This window comes from Phyllobates terribilis, unplaced genomic scaffold, assembly GCF_046119375.1.
Source record: "Phyllobates terribilis strain yellow unplaced genomic scaffold, ASM4611937v1 Scaffold_9__5_contigs__length_417890890, whole genome shotgun sequence".
NCBI lineage: Eukaryota > Metazoa > Chordata > Amphibia > Anura > Dendrobatidae > Phyllobates > Phyllobates terribilis.
Window position 1 is genome coordinate 196,317,721 of NW_027362769.1, and position 13,206 is coordinate 196,330,926.

Here is a 13,206-nt window from a genome sequence, read left to right on the forward strand (position 1 = left end):
AGTGGTAGTATATGCTGGATATTACAGTATTAGTAGTAGTAGTGGTAGTATATGCTGGATTTTACAGTATTAGTAGTAGTAGTGGTAGTATATGCCGGATATTACAGTATTAGTAGTAGTAGCTCTAATATATGCTGTATATTACAGTATTAGTAGTAGTAGCGGTAGTATGTGCTGGATATTACAGTATTAGTAGTAGTGGTAGTATATGCTGGATGTTACAGTATTAGTAGTAGCAGCTGTAGTATATGCTGGATATTACAGTATTAGTAGTAGTAGCTGTGGTATATGGTGGATATTACAGTATTAGTAGTAGTGGTAGTATATGCTAGATATTACAGTATTAGTAGTAGTAGTGGTAGTATATGCTGGATATTACAGTATTAGTAGTAGTAGTGGTAGTATATGCTGGATATTACAGTATTAGTAGTGGTAGTGGTAGTATATGCTGGATATTACAGTACTAGTAGTAGTAGTGGTAGTAAATGCTAGATATTACAGTATTAGTAGTAGTAGTGGTAGAATATGCTAGATATTACAGTATTAGTAGTAGTAGTGGTAGTACATGCTGGATATTACAGTATTAGTAGTAGTATTGGTAGTATATGCTAGATATTACAGTATTTGCAGTAGTAGTGGTAGTATATGCTGGATATTACAGTATTAGTAGTAGTAGTGGTAGTATATGCCGGATATTACAGTATTAGTAGTAGTAGCTGTAGTATATACTGGATATTACAGTATTAGTAGTAGCGGTAGTATTTGCTGGATATTACAGTATTAGTAGTAGTAGTGGTAGCATATGCCGGATATTACAGTAGTAGTAGTAGTAGCTGTAGTATATGCTGGATATTACAGTACTAGTAGTAGTAGTGGTAGTATATGCTGGATATTACAGTATTAGTAGTAGTAGTGGTAGTATATGCCGGATATTACAGTAGTAGTAGCTGTAGTATATGCTGGATATTACAGTACTAGTAGTAGTAGTGGTAGTATATGCTGGATATTTTAGTATTAGTAGTGGTACTATATGCTGGATATTACAGTATTAGTAGTAGTAGCTGTAGTATATGCTGGATATTACAGTATTAGTAGTAGTAGTGGTAGTATATGCTGGATATTACAGTATTAGTAGTAGTAGCGGTAGTATATGCTGGATATTACAGTATTAGTAGTAATGGTAGTATATGCTGGATATTACAGTATTAGTAGTAGCAGCTGTAGTATATGCCGGATATTACAGTATTAGTAGTAGTAGCTGTAATATATGCTAGATATTACAGTATTAGTAGTAGCGGTAGTATTTGCCGGATATTACAGTATTAGTGGTAGTAGCTGTAGTATATGCTGGATATTACAGTACTAGTAGTAGTAGTGGTAGTATATGCCGGATATTACAGTATTAGTAGTATTGGTAGTATATGCTGGATATCACAGTATTAGTAGTAGTGGTAGTATATGCTGGATATTACAGTATAAGTAGTAGTGGTAGTATATGCTGGATATTACAGTATTAGTAGTAGCGGTAGTATATGCTGGATATTACAGTATTAGTAGTAGCAGTGGTAGTATATGCTGGATATTACAGTATTAGTAGTAGTAGCGGTAGTATATGCTGGATATTACAGTATTAGTAGTAGTAGCGGTAGTATATGCTGGATATTATAGTATTAGTAGTAGTGGTAGTATATGCTAGATATTACAGTATTAGTAGTAGTAGTGGTAGTATATGCTGGATATTACAGTATTAGTAGTAGTAGCGGTAGTATATGCTGGATATTACAGTATTAGTAGTAGTGGTAGTATATGCTAGATATTAGAGTATTAGTAGTAGTAGTGGTAGTATATGCTGGATATTACAGTATTAGTAGTTGCGGTAGTATTTGCTGGATATTACAGTATTAGTAGTAGTAGTGGTAGTATATGCCGGATATTACAGTATTAGTAGTAGTAGCTGTAGTATATGCTGGATATTACAGTACTAGTAGTAGTAGTGGTAGTATATGCTGGATATTACAGTATTAGTAGTAGTGTTAGTATATGCTGGATATTACAGTATTAGTAGTAGCAGCTGTAGTATATTCTGGATATTACAGTATTAGTAGTAGTAGCTGTAGTATATGCTAGATATTACAGTATTAGTAGTAGCGGTAGTATTTGCCGGATATTACAGTATTAGTAGTAGTAGCTGTAGTATATGCTGGATATTACAGTACGAGTAGTAGTAGTGGTAGTATATGCCGGATATTACAGTATTAGTAGTAGTGGTAGTATATGCTGGATAACACAGTATTAGTAGTAGTAGTGGTAGTATATGCCGGATATTACAGTATTAGTAATAGTGGTAGTATATGCTTTATATCACAGTATTAGTAGTAGTAGTGGAAGTATATGCTGGATATTACAGTATTAGTAGTAGTAGCGGTAGTATATGCTGGATATTACAGTATTAGTAGTAGTGGTAGTATATGCTCGATATTACAGTATTAGTAGTAATAGTGGTAGTATATGCTGGATATTACAGTATTAGTAGTATTAGCGGTAGTATATGCTGGATATTACAGTATTAGTAGTAGTGGTAGTATATGCTAGATATTACAGTATTAGTAGTAGTAGTGGTAGTATATGCTGGATATTACAGTATTAGTAGTAGTAGCGGTAGTATATGCCGGATATTTCAGTATTAGTAGTAGTAGCTGTAGTATATGCTAGATATTACAGTATTAGTAGTAGTAGTGGTAGTATATGCTGTATATTACAGTATTAATAGTAGTAGCTGTAGTATATGCTGGATATTACAGTATTAGTAGTAGCGGTAGTATATGCTGGATATTACAGTATTAGTAGTAGTAGCGGTAGTATATGCAGTATATTACAGTATTAATAGTAGTAGCTGTAGTATATGCTGGATATTACAGTATTAATAGTAGTAGCAGTAGTATATGCTGGATATTAAAGTATTAGTAGTAGTAGCTGTAGTATATGCTGGATATTACAGTATTAGTAGTAGTAGCTGTAGTATATGATGGATATTACAGTATTAGTAGTAGTAGCTGTAGTATATGCTGGATATTACAGTATTAGTAGTAGTAGCTGTAGTATATTCTGGATATTACAGTATTAGTAGTAGCGGTAGTATTTGCTGGATATTACAGTATTTGTAGTAGTAGCTGTAGTATATGATGGATATTACAGTATTAGTAGTAGTAGCGGTAGTATATGCTGGATATTACAGTATTAGTAGTAGCTGTAGTATATGCTAGATATTACACTATTAGTAGTAGTAGCGGTAGTATATGCTGGATATTACAGTATTAGTAGTAGCGGTAGTATATGCTGGATATTACAGTATTAGTAGTAGTAGCTGTAGTATATGATGGATATTACAGTATTAGTAGTAGCTGTAGTATATGCTGGATATTACAGTATTAGTAGTAGCGGTAGTATATGCTGGATATTACTGTATTAGTAGTAGCAGCAGTAGTATATGCCGGATATTACAGTATTAGTAGTAGTAGCCGTAGTATATGCCGGATATTACAGTATTAGTAGTAGTAGCTGTAGTATATGCTGGATATTACAGTATTAGTAGTAGCTGTAGTATATGCTGGATACTACAGTATTAGTAGTAGCAGTAGTATATGCTGGATATTACAGTATTAGTAGTAGTAGTGGTAGTATATGCTGGATATTACAGTATTAGTAGTAGGGGTAGTATATTCTGGATATTACAGTATTAGTAGTAGTAGCTTTAGTATATGCTGGATATTACAGTATTAGTAGTAGTAGCCCTAGTATATGCTGGATATTACAGTATTAGTAGTAGCTGTAGTATATGCTGGATATTACAGTATTAGTAGTAGCTGTAGTATATGCTGGATATTACAGTATTAGTAGTAGTAGCTGTAGTATATGATGGATATTACAGTATTAGTAGTAGTAGCTGTAGTATATGCTGGATATTACAGTATTAGTAATAGTAGCTGTAGTATATGCTGGATATTACAGTATTAGTAGTAGCTGTAGTATATGCTGGATATTACAGTATTAGTAGTAGTAGTGGTAGTATATGCTGGATATTACAGTATTAGTAGTAGCTGTAGTATATGATGGATATTACAGTATTAGTAATAGTAGCTGTAGTATATGCTGGATATTACAGTATTAGTAGTAGTGGTAGTATATGCTGGATATTACAGTATTAGTAGTAGTAGTGGTAGTAAATGATGGATATTACAGTATTAGTAGTAGTAGCTGTAGTGTATGCTAGATATTACAGTATTAGTAGTAGTAGCGGTAGTATATGCTGGATATTACAGTAGTAGTAGCTGTAGTATATGCTGGATATTACAGTATTAGTAGTAGTGGTAGTATATGCTGGATATTCCAGTATTAGTAGTAGTAGTGGTAGTATATGCTGGATATTACAGTATTAGTAGTAGTAGCTGTAGTATATGCTGGATATTACAGTATTAGTAGTAGTAGTGGTAGTATATGCTGGATATTACAGTATTATTAGTATTAGCTGTAGTTTATGCTAGATATTACAGTATTAGTAGTTGTAGCTGTAGTATATGCTGGATATTACAGTATTAGTAGTAGCTGTAGTATATGCTGGATATTACAGTATTAGTAGTAGCTGTAGTATATGCTGGATATTACAGTATTAGTAGTAGTGGTAGTATATGCTAGATATTACAGTATTAGTAGTAGTAGCGGTAGTATATGCTGGATATTACAGTATTAGTAGTAGCTGTAGTATATGCTAGATATTACAGTATTAGTATTAGCTGTAGTATATGCTGGATATTACAGTAGTAGTAGTAGTAGCGGTAGTATATGCTGGATATTACTGTATTAGTAGTAGTAGCTGTAGTATATGATGGATATTACAGTATTAGTAGTAGTAGCTGTAATATATGATGGATATTACAGTATTAGTAGTAGTAGCGGTAGTATATGCTGGATATTAAAGTATTAGTAGTAGTAGCTGTAGTATATGCTAGATATTACAGTATTAGTAGTAGTAGCGGTAGTATATGCTGGATCTTACAGTATTAGTAGTAGCGGTAGTATATGCTGGATATTACAGTATTAGTAGTAGCTGTAGTATATGCTGGATATTACAGTAGTAGTAGTAGTAGCGGTAGTATATGCTGGATATTACTGTATTAGTAGTAGTAGCTGTAGTATATGATGGATATTACAGTATTAGTAGTAGTTGCGGCAGTATATGCTGGATATTACAGTATTAGTAGTAGTAGTGGTAGTATATGCCGGATATTACAGTATTAGTAGTAGTAGTGGTAGTATATGCTAGATATTACAGTATTAGTAGTAGTTGCGGCAGTATATGCTGGATATTACAGTATTAATAGTAGTAGTGGTAGTATATGCCGGATATTACAGTATTAGTAGTAGTAGTGGTAGTATATGATGGATATTACAGTATTAGTAGTAGTAGCGCTAGTATATGATGGATATTACAGTATTAGTAGTAGTAGCGGTAGTATATGCTAGATATTACAGTATTAGTATTAGCTGTAGTATATGCTGGATATTACAGTAGTAGTAGTAGTAGCGGTAGTATATGCTGGATATTACTGTATTAGTAGTAGTAGCTGTAGTATATGATGGATATTACAGTATTAGTAGTAGTAGCGGTAGTATATGCCGGATATTACAGTATTAGTAGTAGTAGCTGTAGTATATGATGGATATTACAGTAGTAGTAGCGGTAGTATATGCTGGATATTACAGTATTAGTAGTAGTGGTAGTATATGCTGGATATTACAGTATTAGTAGTAGTAGTGGTAGTATATGCTGGATATTACAGTATTAGTAGTAGTTGCGGCAGTATATGCTGGATATTACAGTATTAGTAGTAGTAGTGGTAGTATATGCCGGATATTACAGTATTAGTAGTAGTAGTGGTAGTATATGCTGGATATTACAGTATTAGTAGTAGTTGCGGCAGTATATGCTGGATATTACAGTATTAGTAGTAGTGGTATTATATGCTGGATATTACAGTATTAGTAGTAGTAGCTGTAGTATATGCTGGATATTACAGTATTAGTAGTAGTAGTGGTAGTATATGCTGAATATTACAGTATTAGTAGTAGTTGCGGCAGTATATGCTGGATATTACAGTATTAGTAGTAGTTGCGGCAGTATATGCTGGATATTACAGTATTAGTAGTAGTAGTGGTAGTATATGCTGGATATTACAGTATTAGTAGTAGTTGCGGCAGTATATGCTGGATATTACAGTATTAGTAGTAGTAGTGGTAGTATATGCTGGATATTACAGTATTAGTAGTAGTAGCTGTAGTATATGCTGGATATTACAGTATTAGTAGTAGTAGTGGTAGTATATGCTGGATATTACAGTATTAGTAGTAGTAGCGGTAGTATATGCTGGATATTACAGTATTAGTAGTAGTGGTAGTATATGCCGGATATTACAGTATTAGTACTAGCGGTAGTATATGCTGGATATTACAGTATTAGTAGTAGTAGCTGTAATATATGCTCGATATTACAGTATTAGTAGTTGTAGTGGTAGTATATGCCGGATATTACAGTATTAGTAGTAGTAGTGGTAGTATATGCTGGATATTACAGTATTAGTAGTAGTAGTGGTAGTATATGCTGGATATTACAGTATTAGTAGTAGTAGTGGTAGTATATGCTGGATATTACAGTATTAGTAGTAGTTGTGGCAGTATATGCTGGATATTACAGTATTAGTAGTAGTAGTGGTAGTATATGCTGGATATTACAGTATTAGTAGTAGTAGTGGTATTATATGCCGGATATTACAGTATTAGTAGTAGTAGTGGTAGTATATGCCGGATATTACAGTATTAGTACTAGCGGTAGTATATGCTGGATATTACAGTATTAGTAGTAGTAGCTGTAATATATGCTGGATATTACAGTATTAGTAGTAGTAGTGGTAGTATATGCCGGATATTACAGTATTAGTAGTAGTAGTGGTAGTATATGCTGGATATTACAGTATTAGTAGTAGTAGTGGTAGTATATGCTGGATATTACAGTATTAGTAGTAGTAGTGGTAGTATATGCTGGATATTACAGTATTAGTAGTAGTTGCGGCAGTATATGCTGGATATTACAGTATTAGTAGTAGTAGTGGTAGTATATGCTGTATATTACAGTATTAGTAGTAGTAGTGGTAGTATATGCTGGATATTACAGTATTAGTAGTAGTTGTGGCAGTATATGCTGGATATTACCGTATTAGTAGTAGTAGTGGTAGTATATGCTGGATATTACAGTATTATTAGTAGTAGTAGTGGTAGTATATGCTGGATATTACCGTATTAGTAGTAGTAGTGGTAGTATATGCTGGATATTACAGTATTATTAGTAGTAGTTGCAGCAGTATATGCTGGATATTACAGTATTAGTAGTAGTTGTGGCAGTATATGCTGGATATTACAGTATTAGTAGTAGTAGTGGTAGTATATGCTGGATATTACAGTATTAGTAGTAGTAGTGGTAGTATATGCTGGATATTACAGTATTAGTAGTATTAGTGGTAGTATATGCTGGATATTACAGTATTAGTAGTAGTAGTGGTAGTATATGCTGGATATTACAGTATTAGTAGTAGTAGTGGTAGTATATGCTGGATATTACAGTATTAGTAGTAGTAGTAGTGGTAGAATATGCTGGATATTACAGTATTAGTAGTAGTTGTGGCAGTATATGCTGGATATTACAGTATTAGTAGTAGTAGTGGTAGTATATGCTGGATATTACAGTATTAGTAGTAGTAGTGGTAGTATATGCTGGATATTACAGTATTAGTAGTAGTTGTGGCAGTATATGCTGGATATTACAGTATTAGTAGTAGTAGTGGTAGTATATGCTGGATATTACAGTATTAGTAGTAGTAGTGGTAGTATATGCTGGATATTACAGTATTAGTAGTAGTAGTGGTAGTATATGCTGGATATTACCGTATTAGTAGTAGTAGTGGTAGTATATGCTGGATATTACAGTATTAGTAGTAGTAGTGGTAGTATATGCCGGATATTACAGTATTAGTAGTAGTAGTGGTAGTAAATGCTAGATATTACAGTATTAGTAGTAGTAGTGGTAGTATATGCTGGATATTACAGTATTAATAGTAGTAGTGGTAGTATATGCTGGATATTACAGTATTAGTAGTAGTGGTAGTATATGCTGGATATTACAGTATTAGTAGCTATAGTATATGCTGGATATTTCAGTATTAGTAGTAGTAGCTGTAGTATATGCTGGATATTACAGTATTAGTAGTAGTTGCTGTAGTATATGCTGGATATTACAGTATTAGTAGCTGTAGTATATGCTGGATATTACAGTATTAGTAGTAGTAGCTGTAGTATATGCTGGATATTACAGTATTAGTAGTAGTAGCTGTAGTATATGCTGGATATTACAGTATTAGTAGTAGCAGTGGTAGTATATGCTGGACATTACAGTATTAGTACTAGTAGCTGTAGTATATGCTGGATATTACAGTATTAGTAGTAGTAGCTGTAGTATATGCTGGATATTACAGTATTAGTAGTAGTAGTGGTAGTATATGCTGGATATTACAGTATTAGTAGTAGCGGTAGTATATGCTGGATATTACAGTATTAGTAGTAGTAGTGGTAGTATATGCCGGATATTACAGTATTAGTAGTAGTAGCTGTAGTATATGCTGGATATTACAGTATTAGTAGTAGTAGTGGTAGTATATGCTGGATATTACAGTATTAGTAGTAGCGGTAGTATATGCTGGATATTACAGTATTAGTAGTAGTAGCTGTAGTATATGCCGGATATTACAGTATTAGTAGTAGTAGCTGTAGTATATGCTGGATATTACAGTATTAGTAGTAGTAGTGGTAGTATATGCTGGATATTACAGTATTAGTAGTAGTAGTGGTAATATATGCTGGATATTACAGTATTAGTAGTAGTAACGGTAGTATATGCTGGATATTACAGTATTAGTAGTAGTAGTGGTAGTATATGCTGGATATTACAGTATTAGTAGTAGTAGCTGTAGTATATGCTGGATATTACAGTATTAGTAGTAGTAGTGGTAGTATATGCTGGATATTTCAGTATTAGTAGTAGTAGCTGTAGTATATGCTGGATATTACCGTATTAGTAGTAGTAGCTGTAGTATATGCTGGATATTACAGTATTAGTAGTAGTAGTGGTAGTATATGCTGGATATTACAGTATTAGTAGTAGTAGTGGTAGTATATGCTGGATATTTCAGTATTAGTAGTAGTAGCTGTAGTATATGCTGGATATTACAGTATTAGTAGTAGTGGTAGTATATGCTGGATATTACAGTATTAGTAGTAGCGGTAGTATATGCTGGATATTACAGTATTAGTAGTAGTAGTGGTAATATATGCTGGATATTACAGTATTAGTAGTAGTAGTGGTAATATATGCTGGATATTACAGTATTAGTAGTAGTAGTGGTAGTATATGCTGGATATTACAGTATTAGTAGTAGTAGTGGTAGTATATGCTGGATATTACAGTATTAGTAGTAGCGGTAGTATATGCTGGATATTACAGTATTAGTATTAGTAGTGGTAGTATATGCTGGATATTACAGTATTAGTAGTAGCGGTAGTATATGCTGGATATTACAGTATTAGTAGTAGTAGTGGTAATATATGCTGGATATTACAGTATTAGTAGTAGTAGTGGTAATATATGCTGGATATTACAGTATTAGTAGTAGTAGCTGTAGTATATGCTGGATATTACAGTATTAGTAGTAGTAGTGGTAGTATATGCTGGATATTACAGTATTAGTAGTAGTAGTGGTAGTATATGCTGGATATTACCGTATTAGTAGTAGTAGCTGTAGTATATGCTGGATATTACAGTATTAGTAGTAGTGGTAGTATATGCTGGATATTACAGTATTAGTAGTAGCGGTAGTATATGCTGGATATTACAGTATTAGTAGTAGTAGTGGTAATATATGCTGGATATTACAGTATTAGTAGTAGTAGTGGTAATATATGCTGGATATTACAGTATTAGTAGTAGTAGCGGTAGATTGAACACCTAAACAAAATATCACATGAGGGGCCTAATAAATAGAGACAACCAGCAGACACACAGCCCCCCTAAAAAATAACTTTTATTAATAATCTCTAAAAAGGACCTAAGAGTCCATAGACAAACAACAATAATACTCTAAATGATAGGACATATAGAATCAGGTAATACACCGACTGGGAGGGAATACAGATTAAAGCTGTCCCTGTTATGTCCCTACCTGACAGCGGAGGTTGGCACCCTAATTTGTACTTCGTGGCGCCCCCGCTCAACGTCGGTTTCCCTAATGTCCCTACAAGGACCCTTGTCTTAAATTAAACAAAACCACAATAGTGAGAAAGGGTAGAAAAAGTGAACGTATAAGTACAGAAGCCGATAATAAGTCAATGATTATAGATGGCCAAATTCATTTGGTCGGGTAAACATAAATGCTCTAGGGTAGAGGAGCACAGTGCTTGTTTTTCCATAGCCAAAACAAATCAAATAGCAGCCAGAGCAGTCAAATATGGACACATGCTCCACTTTGATAGTCCAGCTATATACCTCAAAAGGGGGCTCAGAAAGCAAAATCCCACCCAGGTAGATGTCTCCCCATACATCAAATGGGATTTAAGTATTGGTATTTGAAAAAGCATAATATCTATATCAAAGTATCAGGTCCAGACTCTATCTGTCATAGATGTACATAATAGTAGACAGAAAGAAAGACACTTATCATTATTAGTCCCTATACCTTTTCAAATAACTAGAAAATAGTAATCAGAATATAAATATCCATTAGTAAGTAAACAATAGCACTTAGCCTTGATGGTCCCTAGTCCCAACAGTCAAAAAATAGATTATCGAAAGAGAAACACTCATCATTGTTAGTCCCTATTCAAAAGACTAGAAAATGGCAATCAGAATATACATTTTCATTAGTAAATAAACAGTAACACTAAACCTTAATGGTCCCCAATTCCAGCAGTCAGAAAGTAGATATCATTAATAAGTAAAAAATGACTCTTATCCTTAGTAGTCCCAACGCGTTTCCCCCTAGTTTCCACCAGGGTTCATCAGGGGATCTGGGGAAGACTTTAATCCCTCACCCCAGATTGCCAGACAATGCTGCATGTGTAGAGAATTCCTGCCCATATACCTCCCTTATAAACTCAGCTCAGCCCCACAATTAGTAATAATCGCAAAAGCCTGTGTACTGCTGTCATCGTACACATGTCCGGCGTCCACCGCCAAATGCAGGTCCGTGGACCGCACATGGAACGCACGCACCCGGAAGTGACGATATGCTAATGACGCCCACCGGAAATGACGTCACCAGACTGCATCAGAATATCTGAAGCGCATCTGGAACGCACGCACCCGGAAGTAACAGTGCCTAACTGGCGTCCACCGGGATATGATGTCATCCAAATGTGGCAGTACATGGTTAGGAGGCAAGGTCTGCACCCATCCCCATAAACGTTTATCAGTGGTTGTCATGGTAGCCAGCAATGCAAACGCCGGCCAGACGGGCACACCTCCCACCAACATACCCCATATACTTAAAGTGCCATAGACGGACAGGTCGGCACCAGGGCTAAGATGTCCAGAAGTTATTCAGCGCAAAATAAATATATACGCTGTACATCAGGGGACAAAAGCATTCAGTATATAATAAACAGGAAGGTTGGAGTCTGACTATTATATAATTAAAGTGTTATCCACATATTACAATGTTGTTTATCATCCACAGAGTATTTAACGCTGTTAGAGTAGGAGAAAAATAAGTCCCAAAAATATAAATACATATTTAACCACAATGGGTATATACATATGGTGATCATTAGACCAATACCATATAGGCTGGTTCTATTCGGCCCCTAATATCACATTCTTGGAATCAGATAAAACTCGAGAAGCTCAACTGTTCATTAATGCCCCCAGGGGCCATTGACTCCATCCAAAAGATCCAACGGGCCTCCCGTTGGAGTATTTTTTTATTCCAGTCACCCTGCCTGATTGACCGTGCCACAACCTCCAAAACCCTAAACGAAATGCATCTCACATCACCCCCATGTTTAGATATTACATGTCTGGCGAGTGGTGTATCTCTGCCATGCCTAACGTCTCCAAGGTGCTCGCCTATCCGGACGCGTAATTCACGTTTCGTTTTCCCGATATAATCCATTGGACACGTACACGTGCAGAGGTACACCACTCCTGACGTTTTGCAGTTGGCAAAATCTTTCATCTCGTATGTGCGTTTAGTCACTGCACTCACAAAACTCTTTGAAGGTGTGACAAATTTACAGAAGGAGCAGTGACCACATCTGAACGTACCCTTAGACCTACTTCTCAACCATGTGACCTCCCTCACCTGAGGCGTAAAGTGACTGTGTACAACTGTATCCTTCACGGATCTCCCCCTCCTATATGTAACCGAGGGTGTTTTTGGGACCAAGCCCGCCACATCCGGATCTGCTCGTAGGATCCCCCAGTAGTAGTAGCTGTAGTATATTCTGGATATTACAGTATTAGTAGTAGTAGCTGTAGTATATGCTGGATATTACAGTATTATTAGTAGTAGCTGTAGTATATGCTGGATATTACAGTAGTAGTAGTAGTAGCGGTAGTATATGCTGGATATTACAGTATTAGTAGTAGCGGTAGTATATGCTGGATATTACAGTATTAGTAGTAGTAGCTGTAGTATATGCTGGATATTACAGTATTAGTAGTAGAGGTAGTATATGCTGGATATTACTGTATTAGTAGTAGCGGTAGTATATGCTGGATATTACAGTATTAGTAGTAGTAGCTGTAGTATATGCTGGATATTACATTATTAGTAGTAGCGGTAGTATATGCTGGATATTACAGTATTAGTAGTAGTAGCTGTAGTATATGCTGGATATTACAGTATTATTAGTAGTAGTGGTAGTATATGCCAGATATTACAGTATTAGTAGTAGTAGCTGTAGTATATGCTGGATATTACAGTATTAGTAGTAGCGGTAGTATATGCTGGATATTACAGTATTAGTAGTAGTAGCTGTAGTATATGCTGGATATTACAGTATTAGTAGTAGCGGTAGTATATGCTGGATATTACAGTATTAGTAGTAGTA

At 34.8% G+C, this 13,206-nt stretch overlaps 1 protein-coding gene across 1 annotated transcript in view; it reads left to right on the forward strand.

The window, feature by feature from the left end:
* Positions 1–13,206, forward strand: part of DPP10 (dipeptidyl peptidase like 10) — a 685,122-nt gene that overhangs the window by 325,876 nt on the left and 346,040 nt on the right. The gene's annotated exons all lie outside the window — the stretch shown is intronic.